Genomic DNA, 14,105 nt, shown 5'->3' with positions numbered 1-14,105 from the left:
CACTATGGTCAAGCTATATTTGACAGACATATGGATCTTTGGTTAAAAATACACTGCCTGCCCAAACAAAAAGTTGTCACCAAAAAAGCTTTGATTGCGGCACACATTCACTGTGACATGGTTTCGTTATAAGCTTCCGCAATGTCAAAATTTATTTCAATATATTGTTGCATTATTTTTTCACCAAGATCTTGCAGCATTGATGATGGCTGACCACTGAGTCTGACCACTGCACAAAGCCTTCTCCAGCACATCTCAAAGATTCTCAATTCTCAACATTGTTGTTTTATTTTATAAACTACGGACAACATTTCTTCCAAATTCCAAATAAAAATATTGTGATTTAGAGCATTTATTTGCAGAAAATGAGAAATGGCTGAAATAACAAAAACGATGCAGAGCTTTCAGACCTGAAATGAAGCAAAGAGAACAAGTTAATTTTCATAAAGCATTGGCATGTTCTCCTCCACCAGTCTTACACACTGCTTTTGGGTAACTTTATGCCACTCCTGGTGCATAAACTCAAGCAGTTCAGCTTGGTGGTTTGATGGCTTGTGATCAACAATCTTCCTCTTGATTATATTCCAGAGCTTTTCAATTTGGTAAAATCGAAAAAACTAATATTTTAGTTTTTAGTTACATACACAGGTCCACTAAAATAAAAGTGCTGATTTATTTGCTGATTTAATGCCTTGTTTGGAGTAAAAAATGCCCTAAAGTAAGTAGAATAAAGGCTTTATGCATTGCCTCAGTCTTTGTTAACAGGTTGCTGGGGGTTTGCCAGCTGTCCTGGTGCCCTCTTTGTTCCCCCTTCTGCTGGGGGCTTTTATGCAGCTTGGCATTGACCCAGGCAGGGCAGGTGAGGGGCAGGAGAGGGGCTCAGCAGCCAAATCATGTAGATCTGGAGTTGCAGGACGGCAGTCTAAAGAAGGTTTTTACCTTTCTGATCTCATATGAAACTTTCATGTATTTTGGTTTAATAAATGGCGGAGCACGATTTGCCTCTTGACTGTGATATAAGTGACCTTTCCGTGCAAACATCCACAAAAATATGCCAGTAGGAAACGTTTCAAGGCCATGTCAAGCAGACAGATTACAGATGGCATGTTGGTATTGATGGGTATCAGTATTACGTTCACTGTAATACTGATACCCGTCAGAAACACTAATGTGATGTCAAGTGTGGGTCTTCTGCAAGTGGGGCCATTGAGCATTATAGCTTACTTACAATTGCTTGTTTTAAGTGAAGTGCTTAAACATTAAGTGTCTCAATAATGAAGAATAAAGCTACAACAAAAACTATAGTGAGCATGTGTTGTCTAGCTGCAATGTTGTTAAACATTTTTAAAATATTCAATGTATCACACTCTCTTTAGCATCTCTCCAGCAGTATCTTTTACATAAGTGCTTTAAAATGTATAGCAACATCAATTTATCAAAAAGAAATACCTTGGTAGTGTGATATGCATGGGTTTGTGTCTCACGCTTGTTGTAAATGTCAATGATTATATATTCATTAGTATTATCTGGGCTCAGGACTTTTATTCTAAAATTTAGCTTTTAAAAAAAGGGGACCAATCTGTCTCCTACCATCTCTAACTTAATATCGGAGCTCCAGTTCAGTTGCACTAATTGGCGTTCAGCAATAAAATAAATAATAATACAATAAAATGCACAAGTTTGTGCAGGACACCGTGCACCACCCTGCTGACTCAGCTTAACTCTCCTTGCGGGTTCTTGGCAGTCATATGAGGGTTTTGATTTGCTTGTCTTAGCAGAAGAATGTCTTAATGACACTCTGCACATTAGAAACTGTAAGTCAGCCATCCTTGCCTTGTGAACAACAGTTACATATGATTTTAGAATATATTTTAGAGTGACAGTTGCTTAGAGGAGCCCATGGAGCTTGACAATAGCAAGAAAATTCGAAATACCTGTAGAATGCATAGAGTTTCTTAACTATTACACGTGCTAAAGCATGTGGTTAGCATGTATATCAATTGAAGGTGAAGAATAGTGATTGTCTAATTCTGTGAAACTGACACAAATAAATTCATAATTGCTGGTTTTTGTTTACTTAGGAGTATTTTATCCTCTTCAGTAACACAGATGCTGTGGAGTATTACAGAATTGACTTGTAATATGTTGAGTATCGCAGTTTTGTAATAGTATTGTGACATCATCATTATCACAGACAGCGTATTATATCGTTTATTGGTGCTGTTTGCGTTTAAGTAATGCAACTGCATTTGATAGCATAATTCTTCCCTGTGCTTTGTGATACATTGTTATACCTTTACTATACTATTTCTTGTTTTTACATTGCTACTGTAATTGTTAATTACATAATTAGTCCCACTTTATAGTAAGTGTCTCTAATAACTATGTAGTTACACATTAACAACCCTTGTAATAACTGTGTAACTGCTGGTGAAGTGTGCATTGGTACAGATTCATCATTGTAGTTGTACAGGTTATGTAACTGCAGATGTGTTAATTGTTTGTGCAGTTGGAATAGTTTTCCACATAGTGTATGTTTTTCACATGTATTAGTGTGTGTGTTTGTGTGTGGTGTGCACATGTGTGTGTAATAAGTTGTGTACACAGACATAAATATTTCTTGAATATTTCCTGTATGTTGTGTAATTAGGGCTGTTATTGTTTTAAGTAATAAAAAATCATTACAAATATTCTGCTCTGTCTAGGTGACACTAATACACAAGCATAATTATATAACCTGTCCGACTATAAGTAACCCTTTTGGGCCCTGTGTCCATTACAATGAACAGAATGGGTTTCCTTTTTTATGTTTTGTTGCACATAACGCTAATTAAAGCCTGTTGTTCTTAAAAATAAAATTGTAACCAGCCAATGAATTAAAATAACAGTAGCTAAGCAGAGAAAACAGCATGGCAGCTCCAGCGCCTACGAGGCAAAGTATAAGCTACATTTTACTAATTTTTTTGTTATTTAGAACACTTTTATCATGTTAATGTTACTGTTTTTGGGTGATTTGTGAAGTAAAACATCAGTATCAAATCTAAAATTAAAAAAATAGATTTTAATTCATTTTTAAATGATTGACACCACTAATAAAATTTAAATTTGCTAATCTAATGCTGAAATTCCTTAAAAAGGAATCTTAAAAACTGAAATGCATCCAGTCATATGCTTCTGATATAAAATATTTGTATTTTAAGCAGTTAAAGAATGTAATGCTGTTGCTTTTGTTCTTAATAATGTGGCACAATCGTGTGTGAGAATAATTATTGCATTTTGTTCGTTTTTTTTTTTGGTTGTAATTTTAAAAATTGTACAGAAAAAAATACCATTTGGGTATCAGTACCAAATTCAAGGTACCGTATATGTACTGATATTGAAAATTAAATTAAAAAATTGGTAGTGGGACCACATGACTATTTCTGTTTAATGATAAAATATGATTGTCTCAAAAGTACATTAAAATATTATTTTTCAAAAAACAAATTCCAATAGTTTTGGTGTCAGCACGTGAAAAATATGCCCAATCATAAAGTCTAGTCTCCTCTCCTCAAAACAAGCCCACACAGACGGCTGTGCTACACAGGCCGCTCGCCCTCACTCATTAACCTCAAAAAAGAGAAGATGGGGGGAGTGTATATGGTGTCGCACCACGTGATGCCTGCAGTATGTGTTGCAGTCAAAAGAGTCCCCCAGCCATGTTAAGTTGTGGATGTGGTGGAAGCCATATTGAGATTGAGAAACCATCTCAATCTCCAAACACCACCAGCAGCAGAAGCCAAGCAGCCTTCATTATTCAGCACCCGACTAATAAACCGCAGTGCGTTTCAGGGTGGAGCGACAAATGAGAATGAACGAAAAGATATAAAAATATAATAATAAAAATAAAGGAGAGTAAAGCTGTTTCAGGCAACCCAGCGGCACGATATCATCATAGCAAAAGTGAGAGAGGCCAGAAGCATGCAGGGACGGGGAGGCAGTGGCACTCGAATATGTTTCAGCGTCTGGGGAGTGGTGGACGGGCAGCCAGACTGTGACTGACTGACACACACACACACACACACACACTCAGTCGACAGACAGAGGGAGCATTGGGCAGCCTGTGCCAGCGCCTGGATTTAGATGGCCATGTAAACAAGCAAATAGATATTGGGACCCTGACAGACAGACGGACAGATGAGCAGACAGATGGACAGAGAGGGACGGAGGGGACGGAGACAAAAAACACGGTTAATTGCCGGCATTTAGCGCGGCTTTCTGTGGGGAACACGAACAAATATTGTTCGCCGGGTGGATCTGGGGGAGTTTTTGGAGCGCTGAGAAAAGAAAGAGACAGAGAGACAGAGAGAGAGAGAGAGGGACGAGAGACATAGACAGAGAGAGGAAGAGAAGTAGACATAAAGAAGGGAAAGAGAGAGGAAGGTTTGAGACAGCATACAGACCCCCTGCCTGTAGCTTTTTCCGGAACAGGACAGTGAGCATTGCTCCCCGTCTTCTTCGCTCTTTTCTTTTTCATTCCTTTTCTGTCTCTCTCTCTCTTTCTCTTTTTATTTCTGTCTTAAAAATCATCTTCGGCCTCAGCCATTTTGATAAAGCTGAAGCTAAAGAAGTGCACCCCTCTCTCTCTCTCTCTCTCTCTCTCGCTCTCTCCCTACGTGGCTTGGATTGGACGCAGGCTACCAGAGAAGGAGGAGGAGGAGAGAGAGAGAAAGACAGCGAGTGCAAGAGAGAGAGAGGGAGAGAGAGAGAGAGAGAGAGAGAGAGAGAGAGAGGGAGAAAAAGAGGGAGACGGTGCAGCTCGCCCGACAGGGAGAGACGTTGGCATATTTGGCGAAAAAAGAAATCCGGTGTGAAAGCAGTCCTTTTTTCAGTCCTTCACTACTTTTTCCTTTTCTTTACAGCATTCTGCTTCGTTTCTCTTTCTCTCTCTCTCTTTCTCTTCTTTCTTCCAGTCTGAATCTTCTGTGTTAAGCTTCTATTATTTTGTGTAGCACGCTCTCTCTCTCTCTCGCTCTCTCTCCCCTTCTCTCTGTCTCGGTATCCTCTGTATCTCTTGCTCTCGCCTGTCTGTTTCTTTCGCTCTCTCTCGCTCTCTCTCTCTCTCTCACTCTCTCTCTTTCCCTCGTCCTCCTTCAAAACTTTCCCTCCATGCTTTATTGCTTTATTTCTCCCTCTCGGTCCGAAGCATTCCTCCGCTCTCTTTCCTGCTTCTTGTTTTGTTTCGTTTTGTTGTTATCCCCCGTTAAGTTTTATGCACAGGACTTAAAGACAAAAGGGGAAATCGTGCAAATTTTGGCACCGTTGAGGCGAGTCAGAACCGCAGCCAAGGACCCTGCTGTGATCCAAAAAACTCGAGCACAGCGAAGCGCCAAAAAAAAAAAAAGAGGGAGAGAAAAAAAAAAGAAAACACCACCCTTTCCTTTGCTTGGTCACAAATTCCACTTTCCCTGTAGCCTGGGCAGTGGTGAAACTCCTCCTCGACCACATCTCACCGCGTTCGACCTTTTCTTTTTTCTGCCTTCTCCTCTCTCCCTCTTCTGCGGAACCTTTTTTTCAGAATCCCGTTTTTTCGGGGCTTTTTTAGCACCTCGGCCGGTAAAAAAACGTGGACGCGAGCCGCTGCCACCGCACGGGAGGGTGACCGAAGGGACAGGGGTGTTTTGTTTTGATTTTAGTTTTTTTGACATTTTTTTTTTTTTTTTTTGCCTTCAAGCATTTTTATAACAGTGACGTGATGATATTCAGTTGTTGATGGTTAATATGTTGCGCTGGGACGTTTGCGGTCATAGATGATTCTGTACGCTCCACGTTCGTGTCTGGACCTGTTTTAGAATTAAAGCGTTTGACCATTTTGTGAGTAAACCCTTTTGTTTCCGCTTTGTTCTAACGTGCTGTGTCCCTTTTCCTCTTCCAGATCTATTTTATATATCTTTATTTATTTATTTTGTCTTTTTTGGCGACAGAATCGGCCTAGCCTGCACCCTGAGCCGGCCTTCACGCTACCGCCAGAAGAAGACTGAGACTGCTCCAGTTCAGACCCACGCACTGGTCAGCAGCGTGCCCGCCACCTCACGCCGCCGTCCTGCACCGGTACGCTCCTTTGTTTTATTCTTATTCTTGTTTTTTTCTTTTTCCTTTTTATCTTTAGTTGTTCCGTTTTTTTTTTCCGCTTCGGAAGCTTCTTCGACATAAAACCGTATTTTAGCTGCGTGTCGCGTTTACCGTGGTTCAGCGTTTGGCAATGTAGTCGACATTGCTGAATAAAATCTCAAAATGAAAATAACAAAATAATAAAATCTGCATCTAAGACGCGTTTAAATGTGTTTAGACGCGTTTCTCATCTTCATATTTGTTGCTCTTCATAACTGGGTTTTTCCTAAACTGGGTTACTTATACGTGGCCCAATAAGTGGCAGAATAACACTGGGGTATTTAACTCCATATTCCACAGGAGTTTTGCCACACCAAACATCAATCATAAACTTTGATGAACATGAATATTAAATATATAAAACTATAGCTTTATTTATTGTATTACTCTTTGTAACTTATCCTGTACAGCTTGACTTGAATTGCTTTCATAAAACACACAGCAATTTTAACCGTATTTTATTTTATTTTTTTTACGTTTCTCTGAACTTAAAATCTGATTTGTTCTAATGCAAAAAGCACTTGAGTAATGCTCCACCAGCCAACCCTTCATTTTCTATTCCAGGATGTTTGACATTCAAGATAATACATATTCTGCGTTTGGTTCTCCTTTCAAAAACAGCATATATATTACCTACATACCAGCCAAACTCATACCAGCCATTAGTTCTTTATCATTTGATCTGATTTCTCTAAAGGGAGTGGCTGCACACTATGAATCATGGCATAGCTAAACACAGCTTGCTGTACTTACATGCCTGTATACCAACCAGGCATGTTTCTGATGCAGAGATTACGATTTATGTCAACAACGTTAATAATAACTGATGTCTATATATGTATAAAAAAAAAAAACTATTGCTTTAACACTGCAGGCTGTATAACATGAAATGTTGCAAATTAGATCTGAAAAAAAAAAAAAACTAAATCAGCTACAATAGTAGCTGTATTAGTAGTAATAGAAGTAGTAGTAAACAGGCTAAGCATGCTAAGCAATAAAACGCTTCTTACATTTTAAAGCAAAATATTTCACGAAGCGATAATTTATCGTACAGTCTTCATTCAAGTTATTTTTGGATGGAAAACTATGAATTTCTCCTTATAAAAGTGTCTTTTCGAAATATATAGAGTGAACCAGTCTGCAGTGTGTGAAGCTAGCAACAACAGCAGCAGCAGCACCGCATGCCTGTTAGCACCCAGCTAACATGTGTCTGTGTCCTTTCGCTGTGACCTTCAGTCTACGATATATATCCGAGAGAGAATGCAAGAGTTTAACTTTGGACGTTTGTGGCAAAGACCAAACATGAGGTTTTTAGACTACACTTCAGTGATCATAAAGCTCATATGCCTTTTAATTTGTCATGACACACCCAGCTGCTCCTTATCCAACTATTTTTTTTTCTTTACTGAAACACTAAAACAAAACGCCGATGTTTCAACAATCATTTGGAATGTGTTGGGGCAACATCCTGGCTTGTCATTATATTAGGTTGGGTTTGACTTCATGTTTTTTTGTTTGGTTGCAATGATTCAGACGTAAGAAAAAAAGTCGTTTTTTAGCAGTAGTTTTCTGATCAGTCGTTTTCGAACTCTCTACCGCCTGCTGCTCCCAAACCAAACTGCTTGGCAGTTGGTCACATCGTTAAATCTCAAGCGTTGTCATTTCACTGCAGTGCTGAAAGAGAAAACCAGCAACTTCAGTTCGCCCTCCAACTGTGTATAAGTCCAACTCTACAGGAGGACAGGTTTCAATAGAAGAAACATAGAATAAAATGAATACAATTATGGTACAATATACAGAGGAACCACTCACAGATTAAAATATTATTTCAAAAAGTAATTGATTCAAAAGTCTTTAATTTTCTACTACCTAACTATAGATTATAACCTAATTTAACCAAAAATTGAATCAAATGGTCTTTATCCAATAGCAAAAATATCCTGCAGAATCTAAATATAATTTATCATGTGAATCAGTATTCACTACTTCAGTAGTGGAGTAGTTTGGCAACTTCAATTCAGAGGTCAATATACAGGGTTTTTAATGGTCATGGAATTCAAAAATTGCAATTTCCAGGCTTGGATAAGTTTTAGAAAAATCTAAATACCTGGAAAGTTTTAGGAAAGTCATGGAAATTTAGTCTACAAATCTGTGTGTTTCCGTTTAAGGATGGAGAAAATCTATTTTGAGCTAACAACAAATACATCAGCACAGAGTTAAATGAGTAATTTAGCCCGAAACAATGGATCTCTCAGGATCTGACACACATTTGAGTATTAAAAATTGTGTCAACATTTTTGTGTGTGTGTCAGATTCATTTTAGACCTACTATAATATATAAATTTTAATTAGAGAATTAGTTGATTTTTGGTTTTATTGTTCATGTCTGCACCGATGAAAATTTGCATTGAAAGGAATAGAAAAATATCATGAAAAATTCATGGAAACGTATTGGTTTAAAAGTGTATGAACCCTGATATATTATCATAGTCAGAGAAAAACTTTTCAATATCTTCTCTACAAAAGATGAAAAAAAAAAAAAAACTTGAGATTTTATGTCACTGTAAAAATACAAAAAAAAAGAATAAAAATAATCAATTTTGAGTCATTCTAGAGCATTTCTTTTGGCTTATTGTATCATAAAATTTTGATAAAAAGTAAAAATGAACACATTTCAAATTGACATTGATGTTGAAGGGTTAAAAAAAAAATGGAGAAAATTCGCATTGGTTCTTATCCAACTGCGACTGGATCCCGCAGGATCTAAATATTCATGGAATGTGAGTCAGAGTTGAATACTTTAGTAGTGCTTTAGTAGTTTAGCTTAGTTTGAACGTAACTGAACGTCTAACACTTTTACTCCACCCTTTTTTTTTTTCATATCAGTGAGTCAGGTTGCTTACCTGCTGTGACTGATCCGGGTTTTTTAGTCTGCTTTTTAAAGGTTGTGCTGACTTTCCTGTTTGGACGTATCGAGACTAGATCTAGGTTTTGCTCTATAGTAATATCAGCTTTTTAAAATCAGTTTTTTTGTGCTTTGTGGCATTGTCCTTCTTCTTCTTCTTCTTCTTCTTCTTCTTCTTCTTCTTCACTTGACCCATTTTTTGATATCAGTTCCAGGCAGCTCTTCTAAAGGAACACAGACTGAAATTGTAAAATCTCTTCTTACTTCCTCTTCTTTTTTTCCTCGTTGATGTTTTTTTTTCTTTATTTGGGAATTTCCAGGTTCTTTCCCAGCTGTTTTCTCATGGTTGTATCTTATCGTCTTACATTATCCTTTTGTAAATTAGACCAAAATCTTCAAATAGAGCTTCTTTATACTTCATATTTTCTATTTCTCGTTTTCTACGATACGTAACCTCTATATATTCCCTCTGTTTAACTGTGAGATAAGAAGTGTTTAAGAGAAGGAGAGGGTTCTGGCTCTGTCTGGGTCAGAGAGATACTGCCAGCTGCCACAAACCCGTAGATCCGAACTTGTGGTGACTCTGGGCACAAGCTCGTGTCTACAGGTATGTGTCTGCGAGGTCACTGAGACGTCCTTCCTTCCTCTGCGGCATCCATCACCTTCTGGAAAGTTCTGTAAAAGAGATCGGCGCCCGGGATCTTCGTTATTCCACAGATATGTGCTGTATATTTTGGGCCTGGTGTTGTTATATGGCAGTGATGTAGCATTGCTATCATAAGAGACGTATTTAAATGGCTGTCACGATATGTATGTTTCAACTTTTTTTATACACAGTGTTTGAATCACTTTAATGACTGCAGTATTGTCTTTTTTATATATCATGTAGCAAAGGGATCATATTAATGTGAATTAGAATTATAAGCAGTATAAAATATGTCAGATTTTGTTTATAATATATTTGTTCAGGATATAAAATATATATATATATATATATATATTTTAATTCTGTTGTTTGGCTGCTCTTAAGAATAACTCTTAATGTGAGAATATAATGATCATTGTGCGTTAAAAGAACTGTAGTTGCATTATGGTATTGTTTTATTACTTTATCAGTGTTAAAACAACAATCATTATCATTTATCACAAACATATATGAAACAATATATTATCTGCTTAAAAATAGTAGCTTAAAAACAAAAGATAATGTATGTTACTAAATAACAAGAATTTATTCGAAAGCTTTTTAAAAGCAAAATTTCACCTCAAAATTTCACTCGCTTTAGTACAATGCATTAATGTTTTAAGATTTTTTTTATTTTTAGTATTTATTACAAATATTATTAAAATATTAGCACTGGTAGCTTTAAAGCAAAGGATATATGTATGTTAGCGTAGCAAGATTTTATTCTAAGGCTTCACCTTAAGACTCGCTTTAGTACAATGCATTAATTAACGTATTGATATGAGAATGTAATGAGCATTGTGCTTTAAATGGGTGGAATTGTATCATGGTATCTTTTTATCATTGTACTGTTATTAAAACAACAGTAATATAATTTATCACAAATATATCTGAGACAGTATACTCGCTAGGAGCTCTAAAGCAAAAGATTTAGTGTATGTTAGCATAGCGAGATTTTATTCTAAAGCTTTTTTAAAGCAAAATTTCACCTTAAAATTCCACTTTTTTAATCCAAAATTCCACTAAAAAATATATATTTTTTTAGTTTTAGTATTTGTAGTGATTTGAAAGGGTGGAACTGCATCATGGTATCTTTTTATCATGATACTATTATTAAAAAAGCAAAAATAAAATTTATCACAAATATAGCTGGGCCAATATTAGCACTGGCAGCTCTAAAGCATACCAATAATTTATTATAAGGCTTTTTTGAGCAAAATTTAAGGTCCTTTGTTTCAAGACTTTATGTTTTAGCACAATGCATTAATGTTTAAAGATTTTTTTATTGATGTGAGAGTGTAATGAGCATTGTGCTTTAAAAGGGTGTTATTGCATCATGGTATAGGTTTTATCATTTTATCAATCTTAAAACCACAATATTATAATTTATCACAAATATATCTGAGACAATATAAGCGCTAAAAGCTTTAAAGCAAAAGCTATGTATTTGTGGTTTAGGATTTTTCTTTTATTTTTGGTGTTTTTTACTATTCTTATTAATCCATATTGCAAGTGTGTTACCTGGTTATTAAGTTTCATTATAGAAATACTATGATGCTCATATTAATGTTTATATAATATTTTTTTTTTATAATGAGAGATAAAGATGTCGAATACGAGCCGTTAGAGTTTTAAGCTTGTATGAAGTTAAAATTATAAAAATGATACAAATAATTGCATACATAAAATAAACAAGGATTTATCACTATAACTGTGATTATGAGCAGCTTTTTGGTGTTCTGCATGCTTTTTGCGAGTAATGATGTATTTCATAATGGATATCTACAGGTGTGAACATGACCAAAATAGAGAAATGACCATTAGAAGTTCTTTTCTGTTAGGGTTTTTTTTTTTTTTTTTTGACCCCTTGCTTTGGTTCCATGCAAATACCCCTCGAGGATGGAGCCCTGTTGCCGCATTGGCTCTGCAGCCTCCTGTTTTGTGCGGTTCTGCAGCGCGGTGATGACGTTGTCTCGGGGTGAGGTAGTAGGTTGTATAGTTTAGAGTTACACCGTGGAAGATAACTGTACAGCCTCCTAGCTTTCCCTGAGTAGACGCCCTTCTCGGTGCGCCACGTGCTGCCAGTGCAGAGAACCAACCACTAAAAACATCCACCACTCTGCCATGAGTCTGATTAATACGCTGGTGTAGATCAGATGTTTCTAGAGATGCATCTTAAAGGATGAAGGAGAAAATCGGGGTTGTTTTAATAGCTTGTGCACGTTCCATTCTGTCTGTATTTCTGTCTGTATTTAACTTTAGACTTTCGGTTATTATAGACTTATTCGTTTTGCTTTACTGCTATTGGTTATGCAGTAAACTGCATTTCTGTCTGATTTACCTTCTGCTTTAACAGCTTTTTCAACCTGTTTTGTTGCAAATTTTTTAATGATTTATTTTTCAATAAGGCAGAAAAAGAGAGAGTACAGAATTATTACTAACTAAGCCATTTTTAAGGCTGGTCCAAATCATTTGTGTGTATGTTGGTATTTGTTGCCTCACCATTCAAATATTTAATCTCTTGTCCTCGTTTGACTCCACCTAAATTCTTCAAAACTCATGTGGCTTCTAAATATTCTGCTCAAAAGTGGGATTTGTTCACATGTTGGTGTAGATCAAGTGTTTTTACAGATGAATCTTAAAGATTTTATAGTTTAAAAGGACAAAATCAGTTCATAGATGTCTTTGAAGAAGATATTCTGTCTGAATTTAACCCTTTGGAGTTCAGATATAGCTTTTATTTTGTAAATAGAACCTAAGATTTAGATATAAATTTGTAGATTTAGATTACATAAAAAAACGACTTATCTGCACAATAAAATAATACTGTTAGAATAAACACAAATAATTTATCAGTGCACAACATCAATTCTTAATGTTAATAATAAAAAGGTAGTAATGTTTTGTGTTTAATCATTTCTAAACCCCTCTGTATGCAAGCTCAGTATAATTTATAGTTTATGATCCAAATCCTGTATCTGGTTTTACTAATTAGGTTCTTATTAAGTAAAATCACAATATTCAGGATTCTGAATATTCTACTCAAAAGTGGGTCTTGGTAACATGTTGGTGTAAATCAGGTGTTTTTACAGTTTAATCTTTAATGCTTTTGTAGTTAAAGTTGACAAATTTACTTAGATGTAGTTATGTTGTTGGAATTGGAATTGGATTTATGTTCAAATTTACATTCTGCTCTATATGCAGCTTTTTCAGTCTGTTTCAGAATTTCAGTTTTAAAGCATATTAAAGAATCGTACCGAACAATAACTAAACCATTTTATCACTGACCCTAATATAAAAATAAAATGTGTTATGTGTTGCCTCAGTATTAAGAAGCTAGAATAAAACTAGAATTTTACGAAGCTGTTAAGTCATTTGGCACTGATTTAACCCTAGAACACTAACATTAAAATTAGTAACACCATCACTAACATTTGAGTATACACTGTAAGTTTAACTCTTTTTTTTTTTTTTTCATTTTAAAACATGCAGCACCACATAAAATAAAAAAGGACCATGGATGACCCTATAAAAAAGCAGAAAGGTAATTGAAAAATCAGGTCATTCTTAACAAATAATGTCTTAAAAAAAAACTAATGCTGCTGAGAACTTGGTCTTTGGGCCACCCATTCCTGGAACATGTGAGCACCTGATTTAAACACACAAACACACTAATATCAGGTAAAAACACCCATAAAATATGTTACTCTCTATCACTAACATACTCATGGCTCTTGAAGAAATCATAGATTTTAGGAGGAAATCAACCATAACATTAATGACATCAGTGAGCGCCCTGAAGCAACTCAAAGTCCCATACAACTCAGACAGTAGCAACACAATAAAAAATCACATGAGAAAATAGTGTGGGTGAAAATCACCCGGCGTTAGTGTTCAAGGGTTAAGCAAACATTTGTTCGTGATCCAGGTGAAAATATCCAATAGCCAAAAAGATTAAAACCTCCGTAATATTAGCTAAAGCCTGAAAACAGCCACACTTTCCTGTACGATTTTCTGTGCAGACTTTAGTCTTTTTCTTTTAAAAACTAAAGCAAGTTAAATAGAGAAAAATATACAAATTTGGAAATCAGAGATTAAAACAACTTAAAACAAAAAACAGCACAATTTTTGACAGTTGGATACGTAAGTAAAAAGGCGTAGCATGTCCCCATTTGCACCTTTAGCTGCAGAGACAGAGAAACCAGGCTAAACACTGAAGGCTGATTGGCCCTGTGTCTACATCATACTAAATTTTAACAGCTGTAAATCTATGTGAATTTAATATAAAACATTAAAATAACTCAGCATACTGCAAATTCTGGATGAGATCTGCTCATGATCTGTATTATATTGCAGTCCATTTAG

The 14,105-nt window shown here is 35.9% G+C and overlaps 1 long non-coding RNA gene across 2 annotated transcripts in view; it reads left to right on the top strand.

Moving 5' to 3' along the window:
* LOC103040896 (uncharacterized) overlaps positions 1 to 14,105 on the top strand; it is a 136,417-nt gene that overhangs the window by 105,908 nt on the left and 16,404 nt on the right. The window contains exon 7 of one of the 2 annotated variants that reach the window (XR_007429287.1): positions 5,964 to 6,090. This is a non-coding gene — a long non-coding RNA (uncharacterized LOC103040896). Of the gene's footprint in view, positions 1 to 5,963; positions 9,567 to 14,105 lie in introns of those variants that run through there. The other variant, XR_007429285.1, reaches the window with a different exon arrangement.

This window comes from Astyanax mexicanus, chromosome 1 (assembly GCF_023375975.1).
Source record: "Astyanax mexicanus isolate ESR-SI-001 chromosome 1, AstMex3_surface, whole genome shotgun sequence".
NCBI classification, from domain to species: domain Eukaryota; kingdom Metazoa; phylum Chordata; class Actinopteri; order Characiformes; family Acestrorhamphidae; genus Astyanax; species Astyanax mexicanus.
The sequence above is the reverse complement of the archived record's forward strand: the minus strand, read 5'-3'. Positions and strand labels throughout refer to the sequence as shown.